General features: G+C 42.9%; 1 protein-coding gene across 9 annotated transcripts in view; it reads right to left on the bottom strand.

Moving 5' to 3' along the window:
- The window catches only part of BACH2 (BTB domain and CNC homolog 2), a 367290-nt gene extending 344646 nt beyond the window's left edge, over positions 1-22644 (bottom strand). For 7 of the 9 annotated variants that reach the window (XM_015136935.3, XM_077999657.1, XM_077999656.1 and 4 more), the window contains exon 1: positions 22284-22644. The gene's annotated coding sequence lies outside the window, so the exon portion shown is untranslated. The remainder of the gene's footprint in view (positions 1-22283) is intronic. The other 2 variants (XM_077999658.1, XM_077999660.1) reach the window with 2 other exon arrangements.
- Between the last annotated feature and the right edge of the window lie 1968 nt (positions 22645-24612).

Genomic DNA, 24612 nt, shown 5'->3' with positions numbered 1-24612 from the left:
ATTGTCAAGGCTCAGGTCTGATTTCCCAGTCAGCCAGTGGTAAATCTGAGTACTTCAGCTGCAGCCTAGCTTTTTTGCTTCTGAACTTCTAGAATATTTACTAGATGTCCCCAAATTTTTTTAAATTACAGAGTGTGGATGGCAGCTCACATGCTGGAAATTACTGGTGATGAAGCCGGAGGTCTTGCTGTTTCCTCTGGGTGCCCCTAAGTGAGTAATGTCTCAGAACCCCAGCTTCTTTCTCTGAAAAAGTTATTATCTTATTTATAAGGTTTCCTCAAAGATGGAATAAGAACATGTAACGCTCCTATCATATAATCAGGCATAAACATTGGTTCCCTTCCAGTGGGACTATAAACCTCCAAGGGTAGCTCACGTTTCTCCGTGCTCCAAGGACAGTAGTATGCAAAGATTAAACAGACAGGGGGATACGGACTGAATAAACGAAAACCTTTCCAAGTCTAATGATTTTATGACAATATTCTGAAATGGGCTTTTCCATGCCTATTCTAAATAACTGAAAGTGCTTTCATCATAAAATGCATTTTAACACACTTAATCTTCCAAGAACATACGTTGATTCTATTGCCCTAATGAGGGAATATATTAGCTACTTAACCTTTATCTAACTCTTACATAATATTAAGATTTTTTTAAGATTCATTTTTACAAAACCCAGAAAGTCCACATGCAAACAACAAAAACCAAACAAAAAAAGGAACACAAAGTAATTGAAAAGATTTTTCATACCTAAAAAGGGAATTTTTAATCACAACCTTAGTCATAAACCTCAACAGGCAAGTCAGAAGCAGTGAAAGATAAAAGTGCCAACAAGAAAATCCGGTTGAAGTGCCACTCAGGTTCATGCAGTGGGTTACAGGGCGCACAAGACAAGCTGGCGGAAGTGGGTGCTGTACCTTTATCACGGCCGCCCCCACCTGACCACCTGTAGCAGCCTCAGAGGAAGCAGACAACCCCCACACACTTTCCAGCTGCATCTTGGCAGCCACAAAGTACGCACATACAATCAGCTAACGTATAAAAGTATATCAGAAGCATCAATGTGAAAAGGGAAAAAATCTTTAACTCGTGATGAGTAACCTGTGTTATTTAGATTCTGTCATTGAGACCCCATGCTAAGCTAAGGGGAGACCCCTCTAAAGACACCCACACAACCCTGATAACTGGCAGCATAAGTGCATAATCTTTGCATCAAATACCTGGGGCACTGAAGAGGCTGAAGCAGCAAATCCTTTGGTAGAGGGTGAGGACCAAAGGGGGTACCTCAGAGGCTGCAGTTCCTCCCCCTAGTGTTCAATGACAAATGGAAACATGTCACTGGGTCCAAACGCAGGGAGGACTAGTCTTTGCTTTGGCACCAGGCTAGACAAAGAAAAGACCCCTTGCCCCGTGACCCCACATTGTCCTACAAAGGAAAAGGCTGGATTTTGTTGATGAATGCAATTCACATGTTTGGAGCAGTGTCATTTGAAGGGACTGCTTCAGAAATTCATGCAAGTCACATGAGTGGAGAGAAAACAGGAAAAAATTAAGAATGGCTGTTTACAAGTCACTTCTAAAACTTTGCTTTGTTCTACTTGAAGAATTTTTATCATCATTTAAAGTAGTTAAATTAAAATGCACCTGCACTGTAAATCGTGAGAGAACATACCTGCTCTTCAAATATGACTTGAAAATTATTTGGTTTCTCCCCTACCTCCTCCTACCTGCGATGCTCTCATTTTACATTTAATTTGGAAAATTAGAAGAAAAATGGAATAAGCTCAAATCCTAACCAAAAATTGTTTTTACTTTTAAAATACAATCATTTTAGAATTTTTAAATAAATGTAAAATATTTTATTATTTACGTGTTTAATAAAGGAGAGAGGGAGGGAGAGAGGGAGGGAGAGAGGGAGGGAGGGAGGGAGGGAGAGAGGGAGGGAGGGAGGGAGAGAGGGAGGGAGGGAGGGAGGGAGGGAGGAAGGAAGGAAGGAAGGAAGGAAGGAAGGAATCAATGGGCATTAAAGAAAAGTGTAACTTTTAAACCTACTTTCAAATACACCCAGTATTTGGAGGTCAGAGTAGTCACACTTCACCAACTTTATAAAGGAGAGGCTTTTAATAAATGCAAGGAATGTCTAACACAGTAACACATGTGTAAAACGTTTCATCTGACAGCCATGTTCTAAGTTAAAGTTATATTTCCTACTCTGAAATAATTTTAATTTATGGCTAACAATGGTAACAAATGTTTTCATTGAAGCCCAAGAAAGTATGAGAGTAGTTATTCCCATATTCTCATTTCCCATGTAACATGCCTAGGGACATTCTGAATGAGAGCACAGAAAAAGTGGAGGATTTCTCTGCCTACTCTGCTTAAGATCAACACCACTTATAAATCTAAATATAAAACGCACACCTTTAAATGATCACCATTAATGTTAATAAGCATTAAAGGTAGACACTGAAGTCTTCTGTGTTGGCAAACCCTAGAACTACATTTTCATTCAGACAGGTTGCCTCTGGATAAATGTCTATCTTAAGATTTTTTCTAAAAACAAGTAATGGTATTTGTAATTGCCTTCTTTAAAAGAATGCAAATTCCATTGCCTGCAGATTATGCTAAGCAACAGAGTGAGAGAGAGGAGAAATTTCAGTAAAATTTTGAGAACCGTAGTTTGCATTATAGATTTTGGAATGTACCTTCCTGCCATTTAACCCAACCCTATTTTCTTATTTCCTCGTAAATACACTCCCCAGTTATTAATCCCTTATTAAACCCTGGGACAACAGTCATTTTGGTACCAATCACACCTTAGTTTTCCACTATTACCTGCTAAAAGTTCTCTTGGAGAAAAAAAATATAACTGCAAGAGAAACCTGAGTGATACAACTTCAGTATTTTAACATCCTAACCCTTTCAAACTCTTTCTATATGAGAATTGACTCTTTTCATCCTCCCTTGAAAAAATGTGTTCGGGCATTAAAATTCCTCTACCTTGGACCTTTTTGTAATGGCTGCCTAAGTATTTACTTTGATGTACTATTCAAGAAACCAATAGTTTGAGGTTTTCACTTCTTTTCTTGAAAAGAGTATCACAAAGTCAAATTTCAGCCTCATCTACAAGACATTTAAAAATCACACTGCTTTTCTGATTTAACTCCTAAATATGCCCAACACAAATAATTACGTGTGTTCACATGAAGATACATTCTAGAACGTTCAGTCACAGTGCTATACAAACTAATAAGTAGTGGTATAGTCACACAATATAATACTATATAGCATGCAGGATGAAAAATCAACTACCATAGTCAATATGGTGTCATACACAATATGAGTTAACTGTGCATATTATCGAGTAAAAGAAGGCAGACACAAAATAGTACATTCTGTATCTCCATTGATATAAAGTTCAAAAACAGGCAAAGCAAATCTATGCTTTCCAAAGTCAGAGTAGTGGCTACCATGGGTGGAGTAGTTACTGGAAGGAAGCCTGAGGGATTTCTAGGGCACTGATAATGCTGTGTCTTAATCTGGGAACTGGTTACAACAGTGTGTTCACTTTATGGAAATTCATCAGTAAGATGAATATACGTTATATGCATACATTTCTCTATGTATATTATTCAATTAAAAAGTTAAATAAAATTAATCAGCTTCTCTTAAGAAACAGACTTACAGGGACGAAAATTAGAGTGTTTCACACAGTAAAATGGAAGAAGCTTAAGAGCTAGGTTCAAATTCCAGATTCTACCATTAATTATTCAATCTTAGCTTCTCTGGCTTCAAATTCAATAAAATGGAGCCAACAGCAAAGATCAAATGACATAACACTGAAGGCATTTTAAGCAAGAAAAATATACAAATGCTTAGCACTATTGCCTGAAATACTAATAATGTACTTATCCAAGAAGCCTTTAAAGTTACATGGTTCTACACAAAATGTTAGTATAAACGTAACTGGCAAGATAATATTACCAGTTTTGCTATTTAAACAACTTCCTAACAATCAAAGGTATGCAACATTTATTCTACCCAAAGTTAAAGTGTCCTGCCCTAGTCTCTACTTTGAGACACTTGGTAAATAACTTTTGGAAGAGTGTCAAGATACATAATATTATAGGAGATGATGTCAAATATTAAAGCTTGAATAAGTGGACTAGAGAATGATTCTACTCACAGTTCAATCCATCTCTTCTTCTCACTGACTTCTCAACTGTTCTGTGCTTTCCCATGTTTTCCTCCTTCTTCCCACTCTACCTTGCCTCCTACCCAGCCATACCCCCTTTCTCTCTGCCCACTGAAATTCTACCCACTTGTCAGTGTGAACCAAGGCATTCCTCTGGTGGGACACCCTTCCAGGTCACAGAGACCTTTCCTTCCTTTGAAGCACTTTTTTGTTTACTGCCTCGACCGTCTGTTTGCAACAGTCTTGGATCCGAGCATTGAACAGCTATGTATCTCTCAAGCCATGATTTAACAACTCATGTGCTCATATCTTGCTTCCCCAGTAGGCTATATTTTTTCCCTAAAGGCAGGGACTTGTGTGATACTTATTTTAATCCCCCTTCAATGCTCTGTATATTGTAGATATACAGTTGGGTAGCAATGCTTGTTACCCAATGCTCTACTTTGTGGGTTCAAGAAAGCAGGAATCTCTAAAAGTAGGGCAAAGGTGCAGATTGGGATTTCTTCAAGTAAATGGATTCTGTTGGTGGCATCTCATCTCTAAAACTCTCTGTTAAGCTCTGATCTTCTTTTCTCTGAGAGCTCTCAATCACTCTAAACTTTACAGACTAAACCAGTACTTTGAAATCAAAGTATAAGGTGAGACACATATAATTTTAAATTTCTAGTAGCCACATTAAAAAGTAAAAAGGAACAGGCCAAACTTATCTGAATATTTATTAGTTAATCCTACATATGCAACACATTATCATTTCAACATGTAATCAATATAATAAAAATTATTAAGGAGATATTTTATATCCTTTTTGTTTGAAATCTGGTGCACAGCACATCTCAACCACATTTCACATGCTCAAATGCCACATGTGGCTGATGGCTACCATACTAGACAGACCAGGTTTAGAGTTTAAGCTAGAACATGTGATTTCAAACCATTCTGAAAAAATAGAGAATCCAACAAACCCTATAGGGATATGCAGTAATCTTCCTAAATCTTGCTCTTAAAAAAATCAAAGAATACAACCAGGCACGGTGGCTCATGCCTGTAATCCCAGCACTTTGGGAGGCTGAGGTGGGCAGATCACCTGAGGTCAGGAGTTTGAGACCAGCCTGGCCAACATAGGGAAACCCCGTCTCTACTAAAAATACAAAAATTAGCTGGGCATGGTGGTGCACGCCTGTAATTCCAGCTACTCAGGAGGCTGAGGCAGGAGAGTCGCTTGAACCCAGGAGGTGGAGGTTGCAGTGAGCCGAGATTGTGCCACTGCACTCCAGCCTGGGTGACAGAGCGAGACTCCATCTCCAAAAACAAACAAACAAACAAAAGTCTACAGTACTTTATCATTTTATAAAGCCCTCTGTCATACATTATCTCATCTAGATGACATACATACGGCAAACATTATCAAAGCCATAAAGTAGTTTCTTGGTCCTATATACCAAAAGAACACAGACCTGGTAACACATGGTCAAATCAAATAACTCATGGTCCCACAGCCTTAAAGAACATTTTCTATTCAAATGGTTTTCTCCATTTTTACTGTACAGCAAAGCATATTTTATCTGTGATTTTTAAGTCATTTAAGAACTTTTTATTGTGGAATTTTATGACTAGCCCTTTAAATATTAGTTTTGCTAGGAACATCAAAAGAACAAGTGACTAATTACATAAAGGGGAAAAGATTAAATGAATCATGGATTCCACTTGAACTTCATCAGTTAAAAGATAATTAGCAATATATTTAAGGAAAAAGTAAATGAGCTTGTTAGTCATGGTCTTTTGAGGGGAAAAAGGTAAAACTATTTTACTTGACTGATCTCAGATCTAGAATCTAAAAGATAAAGAGATACTGTAGAGAATGATTATAAAATACTCAGACTTCAAAGGTTCCCATAAGGTCAAAATATGGACTATGTATAAGAAGAAAAAATATGCTATATATAAAATCAATGTATTAATGAGATATATTTATTTAAATATTATTTTTGAGTATTTTTTTTTTTTTTTGAGACGGAGACTCGCTCTGTCGCCTGGGCTGGAGTGCAGTGGCCGGATCTCAGCTCACTGCAAGCTCTGCCTCCCGGGTTTACGCTGCGTTAGCCTCCGGAGTAGCTGGGACTACAGGCGACCGCCTAATTTTTTGTATTTTTTTAGTAGAGACAGGGTTTCACCATGTTAGCCAGGATGGTCCCGATCTCCTGACCTCGTGATCTGCCCGTCTCGGCCTCCCAAAGTGCTGGGATTACAGGCTTGAGCCACCGCGCCCGGCCTATTTTTGAGTATTCTTAATCCTGAATACCTTAACAGGTATTCAGAACCCTAATCTGCTTCTGAATTTTTAATGAATATAAAAGAAAAATTTGAAGACATTAATGGAGAATTTTAAAGCAAGAATCTAGTCCTGTATGTTAGAAAGAAGAAAATGAAACAATGTTATATAATATTTTAATTCTTATAGGTGCCCAAATACATAAGCAACCTAACTTTGACTCTAGGGGGAAACTGGACAAATCCATTTAAAACTAATTTAGCAACAAATACATGATTTTGTGAACATGTAACATCCCAAGGTGTTTTAAATTGATAATGTCCCCATATGAACTGATAATTTTCAGCTGAGTATACAGTTTATTCTATAAAATCATTACATCTTAAGAATCATGAAGAATCTTAGAGACATTTAGCCCAGTGCCTTTCAAATTTTGATGTTTATGTGAGTCGCCAGGGGCATCTTGAGAAAGAGCAGATTCAGACTCAGTAGGTGTGGGTGGGCCTGAGACTTCATTTCTAACAAGCTCCAGGTGATGCCAATGCTGCTGGTCCAGGGACCAGGCAATGGGTATTGCAGCCCCAGTCAAGTCTAAGGGAGGTCCCACAGCCTCTGCTTGGGCATCTCCAGTATCCAGGACTTGAAACCTGCCTCCAAGGGTAGACATTACAGGGAGGGACTTGTATATTACAGGGAGGGAAGCAACAACGAAAGGCTGCTTCCACTTCTGGTGATGGAAGACACTCTTTCTCTCCCGACATCTCCTCTTCTCCATGTTGAAAATCCCCACTTCCTTTGGCCACTCTTAGAACTGATAGGTTTCCAGACCCCTAAACATCTTTATCACAGAAAATGCTCCCTCTGTGGTGAAAATCTTTCTTAAAATAAATCCCTTGGGACAAGGCATAGCATCCCACACATGGGACATCCAGACCTGAGAATAGTTGAGTGGGAACATTACATTCCTTGATCTAAAGGGGACAGCTCTCTTAATGTGGCCTTAAGGAGGTGTTGCCTTCTATAAGAATCACACTGCACTGCACTGCTGGCTCACAATGTTGTGGAGGAAATAACACCAAGCAAGTGTTCCAATCTCCACTTGAACAATTATTTTTAACTAAAATGTAGGAATTTTCAGTTATTCCTATTTAATGTCATGTTGCTACTATAACAACTCACATAAATCCTTTAAAATGTTTATTATCTAATAAGTCACACATATATAAAAACCATATACAGTTTTTAAAAACAATTGTAAAAAAAGAATATCCTTGGGACCACTGTCCAGGTTGGGAGATAAAACACTGCCAGGACCTCAGAAGCCCCCAGTGAGCCCCTCCCCTATCATACCCACTCCTTCACCTCTAGAGGTAGTTGTTACACTGCTTTTTGTGACAATCGTATTAAACCATATTAATTTTCTTTATAGTTTTACCATCTATGTATGTATCCCTAAATAACATTTAATTTCGCATGCTTTTGAACTTTACATGAATAGAATCACACTGTATATATTCTTCTATCTTGCTTCTTTCTTTCAATATTGTTTGTAAGATTCATCCATTTTGATGTACTTTTATTTAACAAACACATATAGAATGCCAGTCATTCTAAGCATGTCACAAATATTAACCCATTTAAACTTCCTAACAATCCTATCAGGTAGACATCATTTTCCCTGATGTACAGATGAGAAAACTAAGGTACACTGAAGTTCAGAATTTCATCCAAGGTCACACAATAAGTGGCAGAACCAAAATCTGAACCCAGGCACAATCCTTCCTCTTGACTACCAAGAAATGCTGCCTCTCCACACCCTTCTATACGTGGTTTTACTCATTGATTTTTCATTGCCAAATAGTATCACAGTGCATAAATACCTTATAGCAAAATGTGTTGATTCGACTCAATATTGATGGGCATTTATTTGGGTTGCTTCCAGTTTTTGGCTCTTATGAACAATGCTTCTTTAAATATTTTTTTGTCCATGTTTTTTCTTTTAAAAGTTCAGGGGTATGTATATGTATTGGTTTGTTACACAGGCAAACTTCTGTCATGGAGGTATGCTGTACAGATTATTTCATCACTCAGGTATTAGGCCTGCTATCCATTAGTTATTTTTCCTGATTCTCTCCCTTTTCCGACCCTCTAATAGGTCTCAGTGTCTGTTGTTCCCCTCTATGTGTCCATGCATTTTCATTGTTTAGCTCCCACTTATAAGTGAGAATGCGCATTGTTTGGTTTACCGTTCCTGTGTTAGTTTCCTAAGGATAATGGCCGCCAGCTCCATCTATGTCCCTGCAAAGGACATGATCTCATTCTTTTTTATGGCTGCACAGTATTCCATGGTGTATGTACCACATTTTCTTTATCTAGTCTATCGCTGATGGGCATTTAGGTTGATTAAACGTCTTTGTTTATTGTGAATAGTGCTGCAATGAACACATATGTGTATGTGTCTTAGAATAATTTATATTCTTTTGGGTCTATGCACAGTAATCAAACTGCTGGGTTGAATGGCATTTCTGTCTTTAGGACTTTGAGCAATCATCACACTGTCTTCCACAATGGTTGAACTAATTTACACTCCCACCAAGAGTGTACAAGTGTTCCTCTTTCTCCATAACCTTGCCAGCATCAATTATTTTTTGTTTTGTCCATGTTTCTTAAAGCACATAGGTAATCATTTTTCTTAGGAGTATACCTAGGGGTAAGATGGCTGTGTTGTAAGTTATTTGCAGGTTGAACTTGGTTAGGTAACAGCAAATTGTTTTCCAATATAATTGTACCAAGTTATACTCCTGTCAACTAAATACAAAAACTCCCATTCATTCACATCTTTACATGGTATTGTTAGGTTTTAAAATTTCTGCCAATCTAGAGAGTGTGTAATCATATGTTACTATGATTTTAATTTGCATGTGTTTGCTTATTAATGAAGCTGAGCAATTTTTATATATTTGCTGGCCAATTGGGTTTCTTCTTTCGTGAAATGCATGTTTAAAAATATGAATGTACAGTATCATTTTTCTTTTTGGTTACCTGGCTTTTTTATTGATTCCTATGTGTGTTGAACCAGTATTATTTATGTGCCACTAACATCTTTACCACTTTGGGCTTGTTTTCTCATTCTCCATAGTTACCGCTCAGTGAACAGAAGTACTACTCACTTTTTTTGTTTGTTTGTTTGTTTTTGAGATGGAGTCTCGCTGTCGCCCAGGCTGGAGTGCAGTGGTGTGATCTCGGCTCACTGCAAGCTCCGCTTCCCGGGTTCACGCCACTCTCCTGCCTCAGCTTCCCGAGTAGCTGGGACTACAGGCACCCACCACCACGCCTGGCTAATTTTTTGTATTTTTAGTAGAAACAGGGTTTCATCGTGTTAGCCAGGATGGTCTCAATCTCCTGACCTTGTGATCCACCCGCCTCAGCCTCCCAAAGTGCTGGGATTACAGGCGTGAGCCACCGCACCCGGCATCCTCATGCATTTTTAACTTTTGTACTATTATATAACAATTTTTAGGTCTGGCCAGGCACGGTGGCTCACGCCTATAATCCCAGCACTTTGGGAGGCTGAGGCAGGAAGATCACTTGAGGTCAGGAGTTTGAGACCAGCCTGGCAAACATGGTGAAACCCCACCCTACTAAAAATACAGAAATTAGCTGGACATGGTGGCATGCGCCTGTAGCCCAGCTACTCAGGAGGCTAAGCCAGGAGGATCACTTGAACCTGGGAGGTGGAGGTTGCAGTGAGCCGAGATCGTGCCACTGTACTCCAGCTTGGGCGACAGGACAAGATTCCATCTCAATATAAATAAATAAATAAATAAAGCATTTAGAAAGAAAAAGATTATGTTAAATATACATGTTGGTCTTATAGTCTAGAAATTCAGTTGCTCTGACTACAAAATACAAAAAGCAAAGGCTCTGGGATAAGACCACTGTAATACAGAGCTAAAATAGTGATCTCTGATTGTCTGGCCAAACTGCAGCAAAACCAACCAAAACTAAACAAAAAACAAAAATGTCCCCATATGTAGCCATATGGAAATGGGCTGCAAAAAGATGAACGTACACCTGAACTCCCGGTGACATCTGGGCAGCCCCTTAGCAGGTAGCACAATTCTTCCTGAGCTAGCTGCTCCACTCTGCTGTTTCCTCTGACTCGCATTTTCTGTTAACCTTCCTCTTGGAATCCTTTGACAATGACTCACAGGGCTATATGGCTACTCAGCAATACCACAGCCCTCCGCAATAGATGCTGTGTAGGAGGCACGTAGCTCAGTGGATTGCAGTCTGCACTAGTATTTTCCTTTCTGCATTCAGGGAAGATTTGCTTTTCAGCCACATTTCCCTGAAACACAGCCCTGACAGGAGATGCTTAGTGCAGAGATTTCTAAACGAAATGATCTGAGTTTGGCTCCTTAATCATAATGAAACTAAAAACAGTAAGATGAGAAAACAACAGGGGGATCATCATTCCTACAAAAAACAACTTTATACTTGGGCAAAATAAAGAGATTAAAAAAAAAAAGCTCAAACTAATATTTTCCAACCTTTCACTAAAAGCAAGGGCTAAAACCACATGTTTTGAAGGTCTTGCACTGTGTTATTATTAGAAGTCACAATTCTATTGATACTGATGAGTCATTCATATCGGCGGAAACCAAGAACTTCCATCAACATCATGTTACACACAGTCACTGTGGCTTTTCTTTATTACTGGTCAAAGCTGCTTCAGAATGCTTACTGAAACTTAAGAAAAAGGAGGCAAACTCCTCAAGGGTGTGCAAAGCTTTCCCTTCCCCAGCTGATCTTACTTTAATCATCCTTTTCAAGACAGTTTACGATGATTGGATAAACTTGTATCTACAAAAGGAAGTTTATTTAGAAGCCTCAAAAAAGCAACATTTCACACTTTCCGATGAAAATAAGCAAAACTGAACTCTGAAAACAAACAGTGAAACCATCTCTGAAAATATATGCTAGCTTTAAAATGATCAGAGGTCAAGTTTTTTGTTTTGTTTTTTAACCTCAATAACAGGGAACGGATATAAACAAAAGCTGTCATCACTTAGGGACTTGAGCCACATAAAACAATGTCAGGCTAGTCACTTGCACCCTCGCCCCTGCTTCCCTACTCAGGACACACTGCTTTGCACTGAGGAGAAGTGGGTCAGGTTTCAGTTACACCAAGAAAGCCTAAGTTAAAGGTTTATGAAAACTCCTTCTGGTCTTAAGTAGGAAATAACAGCACATTCCCTTTTCATTTATTATCAGCCCATTTTGCCTCTCCCCTTAACTATTCCCAGAAAAATAAAGTGAAGCAAAACAAACAAACAAAAAGAGTTTTCCTGAGGTATATCCAAAAATGCTATGAATATGCAGTCCCTACAAAGGTAGAAATTTGTCCAATTTTCTCCCCTGCAACCAGAAGGCTGTGTCTGGCTGCTGGCAGGAGAAGGGGACCCAGTTCAGCAGTGATCACAGATCTGAAAATTGCTTCCCAGTAGCTAACCAGCCCAGTCGCTAACCAGCCCAGCAGCCCGGAGCTCTCTCCAAGGGCGGTGCTGGTACTATGGGCAGTTTACAGTGCGGCCAGCTGAGCGCTACAACAGCTGCATGAGTCAGCAAGCATTGCTGGTAGGAAAGTGCTGACATGCTAAATTACTCTCGCGTACGTGAGGTGCACACACCTACCTGGCAAAAACAAAAACAGGGTACATGCAAATTAGCAAACGGGAACCTCTCTACGCTTGCAGTTTCTATTTTCCAAGATTAGACCAACAACATAAATAATCTATGCCACTGCTCAAAAAGAAGTAACAACTAATAATAATTAATCATGGTAATAAACAAGTCACTCTCAGTGTTGCTATGTGTGGAACAGCTGCACTGAAATCTCACGAGCCAGTTAATTTTAACTGGTTTTAATTTTAACTAGATTTAACTGCTTTTCCTCCCTTCTGAAAAATCAAAATAGTTACCATATCGACCACAAGAACTGGTAACAGACAAGCACAGTTCCTGTTTTTCAGAGGGGACTTACTTTCAAACCCACAATATCAAGATGCTTAACATAAGTGGAAATTTAAAATGTACTGTTTAATGTGGGAGACTTAAAACCTGTATGCTAATTCAGATCTCATGTGCCAGGCTTTGTCTGACAATGCCTCTCATTCATCTCTGTTCTCTCATTTTATACAGGACCTACAAATGTGCAGAACTGGTTATCTGGAACTGAGAATACATTTCCCCATAGAAAAAGGGTCAGGTCAATGAGCTAGCATTCCTTGATAGTCTGTGAAAATGTCTTGAACTTAAAATATGAGAGGTTAAATTTATAATCTAAAAAGTAGAAAATGATACTACAATGATACTTCCAAAACCATTTAAAAGAAAACACTCTTGATCAACTGTGTTTGAGGAAATGTCTAATTACAGGAGGATGAAGGGACACAGTCTTCTAAGTGAGACTTTTGGACTTCAACTTTAGGGTCATTCTGGTTCTCCAACATGGTTTCAATTGTTAGTTTCATTTAAAATGCATAGAATTCTCTTACTTTGGTATAAAGTAGTGTTAGAAAAAAAACTCTTTATACTTACCAGTTGTAAGTAGTTTTTTTAAAAAAAATTGAGAGTTGGAAAAGAAAAAAGGAGGAGAAACAAGTACAAAGAGGGTGTACTAGAAAGAGGGAAACAAAGAAATTAAGTCTGGGATAAAGAATGACACGAAGGCATAACTAAACTGCAAAAACAAAGAGGTAGGAACTAGAGGGCAGTCCCCAACTAGACAGTGTGTTCCCAGAGAAAGAGGACTCTTCATACCCAGCTCCGGAGATGACAGTGGAGTCCTGCAAGACAGTTCCACACACTGGCACTAGATGGAGCCATCAACTCAACATAGCATGGTTGCTGGAGGAGGGTATGGTGGGGGAGAGGTGGGACTGAAGGGCATTGACTCTACAGCCAGGTTTCTCTTTATATTTTAATACTACTGTGATTTATATTCTGCAATTCATTTGCCTATATTCTCTGTCTAGGGTTGTGTTTGTTTATGACGAGCCCCTTCTTCATTCAGAAATGGTCTCCTATCACCAGGTTACCAGTGTGCAAAATTCTAGTTTTTATCCTTAGAGTTTTACTTCTTTGGCTTTGTCTCCTATTAATACGCTGATGCTTCAGGAAAGTAACGCACTAAGTATGCTCAGTTACCTATATATTAGTAAAACTGTGTTCATAAAATCTTTCTCTGAGATTGGTTTTGGAAGGGAAGGACAAGGACTAGTTGAGGGGACTAGGTGGCCAAAAGGTAAAACAGCACGAAACAAAAAAGTGAGGACAGAAGGAGGATGGGGGAACTGGCTGCAAACCGTGCCCAGCTTCTTTACATTTGGGACACAGACCATTATCCCTGGCACTTACCTTCCCAAGAAGATGTATGAAAAGGAAGGGTTAACTCTGTCTACATTTTCCTCTTACTGAATGGGTAATATTTCTCACAGTTAATTTCATTTTTTTTTTCAGTTTGACTCTTCGGGGCTTATTCATTTGCATAATATGGAATCTTGAACCCATACAGATATTCTACAAATCAATGCAAGTAATTCTCACACTAAATCAGCAGCTTTAAGCTCATCATTGTTTGCATAGAAATCTTTATGCACTCATCTGCTTGATTTTTTAAATCACTTAAAACTTCCAACACTGACACACTAAGCATCTCCCATTTAGCCTTCTCCAAAATTTGAACTAAATTCTGAAAAATAAGCACAGTACTGTACAATCATACACTTGATAATTTCCCAAATTGAGCTTCAAATGTGTGCTTAATGTTTCAAGTGGCTCCTGAGAATGATGCCTCTTGACTAAAGATGACAACTTTGGTGTCTGGCCCAGGCAGAGCTGAGTCAGCATTCTAAACAGTGACCTTGCAAACCTGAGGTAGTTGGCGGTTACTGACATGCCAACTGCCTGAGTCCTTTAAAACCATTCGAATCTCCAGTTGAGAGTTGCAACATGCTAATCTGGCAAGACAACCTCTTCCTGAAATTGACCAGAATGAGAACAAAGGTTACCTGCTTTTATCTGTTACTGGTAGCTAATATTTCTAATTAGGAGTTCTGATGGAATTAGTTCTCAATGAAATTCTTCCTCCTCAGTAGAACACTCTACGTCTTACAGGTTGAGTTTCTTTTACCTTTTCTTATCCACCAAGAAAAAAAAAAAAGGCAAAAAACAAATTCCCTCCACCTAACGAGAGGGTAGGAATGTGAGTTACAAGTAAACCCTGGAGACAGAGCCATGGGATTTCAGTTATATGCCTAGTACTTCTTTTGCCTTTACATGCATCACTTTTACTTTCTGATCCCTAAATGGACACTAAAACCTAAGGAAAGCAATTATTAGAAAGCGGGCCATGTGAAAGACGGGAATATATTCACTCAGGTTTACTGAGAAATTATTTTTCAACTTTAAGATAGATGTTAATACAACAGCCAATATTTTAGAGTGAGGTGACCTTTATTTCTGCTTCTGGGAACTGCTAAAGAGAGTTCCAACTTCAAACAAAGAAGAAAAGGAAAAGGGAGAGCCATAACACGGTAAGAAAACAGGCCCCGGCATCAGACAGCTAGTGTCCAATTCCAGTCCTACCATTCATTAGCTGAGTGACACCTATGCTGTGGCTTCCAGTGATCACACCTAGCTCTGGGTTGCTCTGAGGATTACATGAGTTAAATATGAGCAGCACACATAGGAAGCTCTCAATACAGGTTAACTATCATCAAAGAAAAAGAAAATAGAGGGGTGTTAGCATGCAGTATAATCAATTTATTTTAAATAGATGATGTCAAAATTCCTTAATTTTGCATCTAAGAATGGTCTAAATAAGACGTGTCCAATCTTTTGGCTTCCCTGGGCCACACTGGAAGAAGGAGAACTGTCTTGGGCCACACATAAAATACACTAAACACTAATGATACGTGATGACCTAAAACAAGAAAAATAGCAAAAATGAAAAACACAAAAAAACCTCATGTTTTAAGAAAGTTTTTGAATTTGTGTTGATCCACATTCAACACACATGAGGCCTGCAGGCCATGGGTTGCACAAGCCTGGAATAATCATCTTTGGGCCACAGAGGAGGGAGACCCTCTGCTCTGGAGTAGCCAGGGACTTCAGACAGATTTTAGACTCACTTTTTCACCAAGGGCCCTACACACATCAGCTGACTGGGAGAGAATATCTTTGTAGCTTCCGATCATTCAAATATTGTCAAAATCACCCTAAATATGTTCAAAATAAGAATGTTAACTTGTATTTTTTCCAAGTATGGAAATCAACAGTACTCTTGGCAGTTAACTTCTGTTTTTATTAGGTTCTAAAGACCCAGGTAAATAAATCAATTCTGGACTCTGTATACAGGAACTATTATTTGCCAAAATGGCCCCAGAGGTTCCAGCATGGCTTATGCAATACTCCAAAGGGCCAAAGAGAGTAGTGAATTAATAGGATTAGGAAGCTGGAGGAAAAAGCGAATCTCAAGTTTCGGACTGTCCCTGATGGAAGGTCACTCCACAATTCCTCAGGGAGGGCTTCCCCAACCTCCCGACTAGGTTAAATCTCCCCATTAGACACTCTGGTGCATGAAATATCTTTCCTTCATGAGCAGTGGGTTATCTGTTATTAACTGATGAGTGCCATTCTTCCTACCAGATGACGTGTTTCATGAGACCAGGGGCCAGGACTGGGTTTGCTCCCCACTAGCACTGTGGTCACCTAACACTATGCCTGCCACATAAGAGATACTCAGTATATATTTGTTTAATGAATGAATGAGGCATCTGCCTCTAGGGAACAGTATTTCTGGATACTTGGCCCATTTTGTACTATCCACAAGCTTCTACTGCTTAGAAGAATACAGGATAGGAAAAAAAGAAAAATTGGCAAAAATCTATGGATACTGAAATACTAAGGAAAGATGCTGCGCATGTACATTCACTTTGTTTCCTGCTTGTGGAATGGAAATCACCACACTGGGATCTTCCAACTTTAAAATCCAAAGTGAAGGTCTAAGCTGTCTTTGGGTTAGACTCCTGGAAAATCCTGAGGAAATTCCTGAAGTAACTGCAGAAAGTGACAGAGGAGAGAGAAGAGAAGATGGCCCAAGACTAGAGTGATGGAAGTCTTGGAAACTCAAAAAGCTTTCTTCTGTAACTAACTGGGACTTTGTCTACATGCCAGCTATAGGCTCAGGCACACATGAAGAGAATAATAGATGTATGGGAGGACTGGAAAGTGGAGGATTTAAATGCTTAGGAAAAGAGCCAATGAAAGCTGACACAGGGACAGGAGGGACCTAGCAACCAAGCGCCGGCTCTCATCACATCAGCAGCAGCATGTCCTACAGCCTTCAGGAAAAGAACAAAAAGGTCAGGGAGGAAAATGACACATCTCAGAACCAAAGGGCAATTCATTATGAAGCTAAGGAATAAAAGAGAAGTCAACCAGGGAATATGCTGAAGAAACGGTGATTATGAAGTCACTGTGGAAGACTGAGAGGCATTTTGGCTGTAATTCCAATGACTAGAATGAAGGAGGACGTGAAATGCTTCTGGATTGAGAAGATTTATTATTTTGGAAAAAAATAGCTCAAGGAAAAACAAATGGCAAAATTCCTGCCTGAGTTTTGAAGTAGTGTCACTAGCAGGATGAGGTTCAATTTATACATTCTTTAGAAATGAAATGGCCCTTGAAAAGGACATAGTGGTAAGATTTGGATATTTCCAGCCTTACAGAAGCTAAGTAACATGCTGATAGTAAAATTAAGTTTCAGTTTTAGATAGACTGATATTTGAAATTAACAAAAAAGAAAAAAGTAAAGGAAAAAAATTAAAAGACCCTGAACTGACCAAAAAAAAGGAACTACTTTCTTTTTTTAAAATTAAATGTCATTGCAAACAAAAAAAAAGGTGAAAGGTGAGTTACATTTTGGGCAATCTTACTGAGTTTACAAAATGTTTAGTTCACAGCAGGTTTCACAGTTTGGACTTGAACAATCTGTAAATATTTACTTAAAATTTAAAGATAGGAGGACAGCACAGGTCACATATTGCCATTAACAAGACAGAAGGAATTTTCCGTCATTTCCAAGGCCTTGGTGCTGCGTTCCCACATGTGGCCCCAGCTCTGCCAAAAGCTTGTCTTCTTTTCCAAAGAAATTCCAATTTTTGCAGCCAGCCCTGACTTCTGAACTGTAAGTACCTCTGAGAAATTCATATGTCGCTGAAGCTTCTTCAACACCCAGACAGGGAAAGGAGAGAAACAGGGAGGCAGATGCACAGCGTCCGGTCAGTCCGCTATCTGAATTGCAGATTTTGACAAATATGTTACATTTTATATTGTTCTCTGTTCTGTGTATGTGAGGGCAGGGACCATGTTCTCCGTATGCCACAGTCCTACACCATGCCCAGTCATTGATTCCAGGACTGGACTGTGTACATAGAATGGGGAAACAACCTTTAGACATTCAAGAAAACACGCACTATATTCAGATTAAGTTCATTCCAACATGAGATTAGTTCTTCCAACTCTGCAGAATGGACAGGCACGACACCTATTTCAAAGGGTTGCTTTGAGGAGTCAATAAGGTACATACAGGTAAGGTAGTCAGCACTAGGTCTGGCACATGGTGCAGATTCAGTAAATCAAAACTATTATTTTGGTGAGTGTCCTCAAATGTCAAACTCCCATGGAGGTCCTCAGGCATTACCCAGCCAAGTTACCCCATTTGGTCAATAACAACTAAATATATGGCAGGTGGTTCAAAAGTAATGGATTATTCACCTGCAAGGAATCGCATTGTACTCATGGTATTAATTTGTTCGGCCTTTCATGCCGAATTCTCTGTTAAAAAGGAAGCTGATCAATCCCTGAGTGGGACTCAGTGTTGATTTGATTTCGAGTTTTGTTTTTTTGGCAACTTTCTATTTTCCAGCTAGTTGTAACCATTCATTGGGTGCATACTCACAAATCATCCACTATATGCCAGGCCTTTAGAAAATAGAGACATACAAAGATATTAAACAAAAAAGATGTTTCAGTATGTTCAGTGGTGGGAGACAAGCAGCCCGCAGGCCGACTCTAGCTCTTACATATGCTTTCATCCAAAAGTGTTTTAAAGATTTGAGCCAATATTCAAAAATCAGGGAATTCCGCATAAATATCCAATATCCAGCTTCCCCTGGAAAAACCAAATGATGTGGCAACACAAAGCCAGTAGTCCTACCAACTCTTCCCTGGCAAGAATCTACAACGAGTTAAGTAGGGGCAGCCTGCCACTCCACACTATGCCCTGCTCCTCACCAGAACCAGGTAGGTACATAATTTGTGGGGCTCAGCGAAAAATGGAAACGAGGGGCCCCTTGTTCAAAAATTATTAAGAATTTCCGAAGAAAACAGCAGAACCTTAAACCAAATGTGAGGTCCTTCTGACCAGGGAAGGGGAAGGGGGCCTATGTAACTACACAGGTCTTATGCCCATGAAGCTAGTCCTGGCTCTCACCCCCTGGACACACAGGAAGATAATTATTTATCTAAGTATTCTCTCATTCATTAACAATCAAGCCTGCATTTACAATAAGCTAGACGTCACACCCCTGAAATCTGAGGTTCAAAAACTACAGTAGAGGGGACAGGCACAGCAGAGATAGAGAGCCACTAGGGTCTCTTTCCTTTTTGTTAAGACTGGATCCACACCAGAGACGCTGAAAGTTAATCCAAGTAAAATTAAACTGCTCTCAACAATACAGATTGGCTTGAGCCCTTTTGTTGGCATCACAGGAGCCTCGATTACGAATTCTGAGAAACAGCTCACAAGCGCTAATGAATAACTAAGTCCTGTCGGCTGTGCAGACAGTGGGCCCAGAAGTGAAGGGCTGGCCTAGGAGAGATCTGAACATGAACCTGACCATCTGGCTCTCTGTGACTCACTTTGATCACAAAATGAATTGCAACAAATTGAAGAGCACATGGCTAGAGTTAATTGTCTCATCTGTAATCTGAATCTACTTTTAAGCAGTTATTATTACCCTCTATCAGGTGGAAACATTTCCTACCATCACTGCAAAGTGCATTTTCCTGATGAACTGTAATGGATCATTAAATTCCATATCTGAATAACAATACTGTGCACTTATTCAGTGCCTTTCATCCAGGGATTTCAAGGCAGTTTGCAAATAATTAAGCCCCTTACACAGCAGCCAGAGGTGAGCCACTGGAAAAGAATTGCCTGAAGATACTGAGTCAAAGAGCATAATTCAATAGGAAGAGAATAAATGGCTTTCTCCCAGGCACTGGTAATACTGAAAGTGAATCCTGATCCCCTCCCTCCCTTTCACCTCACCCCTTCTTCTTCATAGCAGATCTTGACATGCAACATACAAAGAACCAAAAAAGTAACTAACAGGAGTGTTCATAATTTAGCTATGAGTTCAGACACACACTTAACTGAGGAGTGTGTGTCTCCATGTAATCCTGGCAAACACACCACCAACTGACATTTCAGTCCACCTGCAGAATAGACAGACGGCAGAAGAATTTACTCAACACATTCATGATTACCAAATGGCAAACCTGAAGCCTCCCGCCATCCAAAATGAAAATACGGCTCTGCACTGATAAAGTTATGTTCTAACAAAAATACTTTATTCCATGGTTATGTGTTCCATTTCTGGGACGTCCCCTATTTGAAAGATATTCAGGTTTCAGGAGTTAAAAGGACGCTGGAAATGGTCAATCAATACATTTCTTTTAAAAACCAGAACACTAGAAGGGAAAACATTTCAGCCACTCAAAGTTTTGTGGTGAAATTATAAACTCCAGAAAAACTGAATTTACAATGGAAATGCTGACAGACCTTTCACTGGAGCAGTTTGAATGCAACACTGTAATTTGGCAATCTCTCTTACAGACTGAAGACTAATTCTAACAAGATGTCATTTTGACTCACGTTTATTATTACCTGTAAGAATGAAAAACGCCGTTTACTCGGGAGGAGCCAGAGAACCAGGGTGGGGCGAGCTCACATTTTAAGCAAGACGCCCGCTGCTTTACCAAAATAGCCCTCTCCGCCAAAGGAGGGGCAGTCTTTCACGCTCAGCTTCTTTCATGTCAGCCCGAGCCTTTGCAGCTCGACATGCCTTTCCTACATGTTACATTTTAATGATCTGAGAAAACCGTTATCAGCGTTAACATCTCTAATTTTACTCTAAACAGACAAAAGCAAAATATCTCATTAGGCATCATCTCCGCCAAGGTTCCCACTAGGCAGGAAAGGATTTTTATCTAAAGTAATTACCCTTTTTAGTTAAATACACTCAACAGATGAAATTTACACAGAGAGTGAGAGACTGCAGCACTAGACAGCGAAGGTGAAACCAGGAACGCCGCGTCTCGCCGTCCGCGGGCCCGCCGGGAGGGTGCGGGTCCATCTCGCGTTCGCGGGTGGGGCGCCCCGGTCCCTCTCTTTTCCCAGCGGCTACGGGTCACGGCGACGGCGGTGACCTGGCGGCAGGCTGCGAGACGCGCCTCCTTGGGCCACAGACAAACCACCCCGGCAGCGGCCGCGCCAGAACTTCCCTCAAGTTGCCAAACTCGCCTACGCGCGGGAGAGTGCTGGGGATGCCCCGCGCGCCCGCGACCCCGGAAGCCAGGAGTGTGCCGCCCCTTCACACTCAATCCCGGCCTTGCCCGCTTCCCCTCACGGTCCGAGTTCCTGCAAATCCTCGGCCAGACTGAGGTCGCGGAGATGCTCGCTCCAGTCTCTCCCCCCGTGGGCACCTGGGGTAGCCCGTGAGCGCCGCCCGCCGCCGTCTCCAGCGGCGCCGGGCTCCCGAACACCCGCCGGGTGAGGGAAGCACAGCGGGGCCACGGAGCGCCTCGGCGCGGGGACGGGGAGGGCAGTGTCCCCTTCATAAACCAGTCTCCTGTGTGAAGCTTCTGGGGCTTGGAGACTGGAGTGTAGGGTGTGTGTTGCACTTTGACTTTATGCAGGATCTGTGGGAGAGGGGGTGCAAGGTTTCCCTCTCAGAAGCCTGGAGCCCTTAGGTCTTAGCTACTCGGGACGCTTTCCGACAACCCGATCTTTCGCTAGGAGAGATTCGACCCAGGTCTGCGCCGCGAGGCCCCCAGCTCGCCTCCTCCTGCGACCCTAAACTTGGGCTTTGATTCCCCGCCGGTCGCGGTGGTCCGGGCCACCCGGCGGCGGCTGACAGCTGAGCGCAAAGGCGCCGCGGCCAAGGTCCTAGCGGAGCAGCCCGGGGCGCGCACGCCGGGGGTTAAGGAGGAGGCCGCCCGACCTTGCGCGGGGATCGCGGGCTGGGGGTCGGGGCACCCGGGCCTCCCTGGGTCGGAGGCAGGGCCGCGGGTCTGACAGCTGCTGCGGCTCGCGCAGACGCGCGCCTCCCTGCAGCCCGCCCTCCCCACGCCTGACTTATTACCCTCTGCTCCTCCTCCCCCTGCTGTTCCAAAACACCCTTCGACGCCAACAAAATACAATGCCGCCTCAGCCGCCGTAAACAGCCGGGCGGGAGAGCGCATATTCAGCGCGGCGCGGCCGCCGGCTCGGCTCCCACCCCCTTAGCGTTCCTAGAAAATGCCATAAAAGCGGGCAGGGCGCGGGGAGGGCGGCTGCGCGCCCGGCGGCAGGGTCTCCCTTCCCGCGCCGCTTCCCCACGCCTCCCCGCCCGCTCGCTCCCCCCGCAAACTTGCCCCGCCACCCCGCCCGGCGCCGGGGCCCGGGGTCCGGGGCCCGGGACTCACCTCGCCGGAGAACTTTGCGTCCTTTTCCGCCTCCTCCGCTCCGCGTCTTCCCGGCTCGCAGCCCCCTCCCGGCAGCCGGCGAGGTGGGCGGTTCGGGGGTCACCGAAAGCTCGCGGAGAGGACGCGCATCACATGGCAGCTCGTTCCCAGCCCCCCGAGTGCGCCGGGAAGGGGGAGGGGAAGGGGCGAGGGGAGGCCGGGGAGAAAGCGAGAGCGGGGCGGCGGCTGGAGTGGGCAGGCGGGGTGGCGAGGGCGGCGGCCGCTCACGTTAGCGCTGTGCGACCGCAGCCCAGGCGTGCACGGCCGCTGCTGCTGCCGCTGCTGCTGCTGCTGCTGAGGCGGCGGCGGCTCGGCGCTGTTTGCTCCGCGCGGCGCGGCTCGCGCTCTCCCCGGAACGCCCACACTCTCAATCGCTACATTGTTGACATTCGGCGCTGACGTCACCCGCTCCCCATTCACAATAACTTTACGGGAGCCGGGCAGCGCACCTCCCCGGCCGCTGGGGCGCGGTACGCCCGGCGACTAGCGTAAGCCGCTCCGCGAATGGCGCTCCGGGGGCTGGGGCGGGGGGCGGGGGGCGGGGGCGGGGGCGGGCGCGCGCGCTCCGCCGGCTCGCGGGAGGGGGCGCGCCTCACGCCGCCGCCGCCGATCTCCCCGCTTTGTGCGGCCGCGCGGCCCGGAGAGCCCCCTCCTCCCGGCCCGGCTGACCGCCCCGGTCTGCCTGGCCTTCCTGGCCGCGAAAGACGAGGGTTGGGGCCATAGCAGAGTGAGAGTGGTGGTGAGTGCTGGTGTGGCACGTGGGTAGGGTCCAGAGCCCTAGGTGCTGCACCTGGGGAAGGAGAGCAGACATCGAGACCTGGGATCCCAGGGTTAGCTAGCGTTTTCCCCGAGGGGCAAGAAAAGATGCTCCACTGGCCACCACAAAGCTGACCGGACTCACTTTTGGGTGGGGACCGGGCGAGTAAAAGCAGCCTTTTGAATGTTGACTTCTGAATGCTTTTCAGGAGGCCCTCCGCCTGCCCCACTGAGCGAACCTTAAGCCCTCAAGCCAGTGTTTTTGGAAAAAGAGCGGTCAATTTCAGGACATTAAAAGCCAACCTCCCCGGCTTCAGCCCCAGCTGCTACTGCCTTCCAGCCACTCTCCCCTGCCTTTCCTTTCTGCGGCTCTTAGGGTGTTGTTACTGCCCTTAAAGGCCATCGTGTGAGTGCCCTGTCAGAAGAAAGCTTGGTGGTGGCTAGGATTTTACAGAAGGTAATTAGGATTTAGGCTGAATGTACATTTGCAATAAAGTAAGGTTGTGTTAGTGTTGTGCTGGTGCCTGCAACTTTACCTCTTGCCAAGGCCAGAAAATTCTGCGACGTTTCCCTAAACACCTATAACTTGGCCCTCTTGTGTACAGGCAGTATTCCATATTATTACATGTGGTGCTGATTTTTAATGAATATTATAAAACTTTGGCTCGCTCTACTGAGAGAAGGATCATAAATCCCCCCTGTAAAACGGGCACTGGCATATGCTGAGGAAGCAGTGAAGCGTCGCCCTGGGAGTCTTGTGATATCATCTTAAGTGTTGCTCTGAACCACCTTCATTTGAGGGCAGAGTTTTGAAAGGCCCCATTTGGAATGTCTGTGTGGAAAGCTAAGTGATGGCTGAAAGCAAGCTGAAGGTGCTGAGCTAATTTTTCTAACACCACTGCACCCGACTGTGAGATTTTCTCTGCTAACCGACCCCACCTTCAGATAAGGAAAAGTCCTAAAGCTAGGAGTAGCCCTCAGTCTCCTGACCTCTGGTCTGGTGCCCCCTAGGACAAAACACTCTGCTTCTGAGGTCCCTGCCTGACCCCTGGCAAGGACAGAGTACAAATTCCTGGTCTGCCCTGGCTAGGCCGTTTCTTATAGTCTTATGGATGGTTCTGTTTCACATTCCTCATTCTTGTAAGTATGTGTTGGTGAGATAACTTTATGCATTTTAGTAGCAGCAATAAATGTTTTTCTCACAATAAGGGATGCTTGAGAGCATCCCTATGAGAGTGGTGTAGATTCATTTATTTTCAAGCAAGCCGTGGCTGCCCAGCTGTGAGTGGAGTTGGGCACATCAGCGTGGGGGTGGTTGAGGAGGGAAATGCGGCTGCCAGCTGATCTCCCACCTCCATTCTGGATTCTACAAGCTGATCTTCTCAGATGGATACAACAAAGGCTAACAGGTCATTTCAGTTAGTCCGCTTGCTTAAAGACTCAGACTGGAGCTTTTTCACTTTGAGATTTTCAAGCATGAGGTGGGACATCAAATAGAGATGAAAAATCCTAATACACCCGTGATAGGTTGCAT

This window comes from Macaca mulatta, chromosome 4 (genome assembly GCF_049350105.2).
Source record: "Macaca mulatta isolate MMU2019108-1 chromosome 4, T2T-MMU8v2.0, whole genome shotgun sequence".
NCBI classification, from domain to species: Eukaryota; Metazoa; Chordata; class Mammalia; order Primates; family Cercopithecidae; genus Macaca; species Macaca mulatta.
The sequence above is the reverse complement of the archived record's forward strand: the minus strand, read 5'-3'. Positions and strand labels throughout refer to the sequence as shown.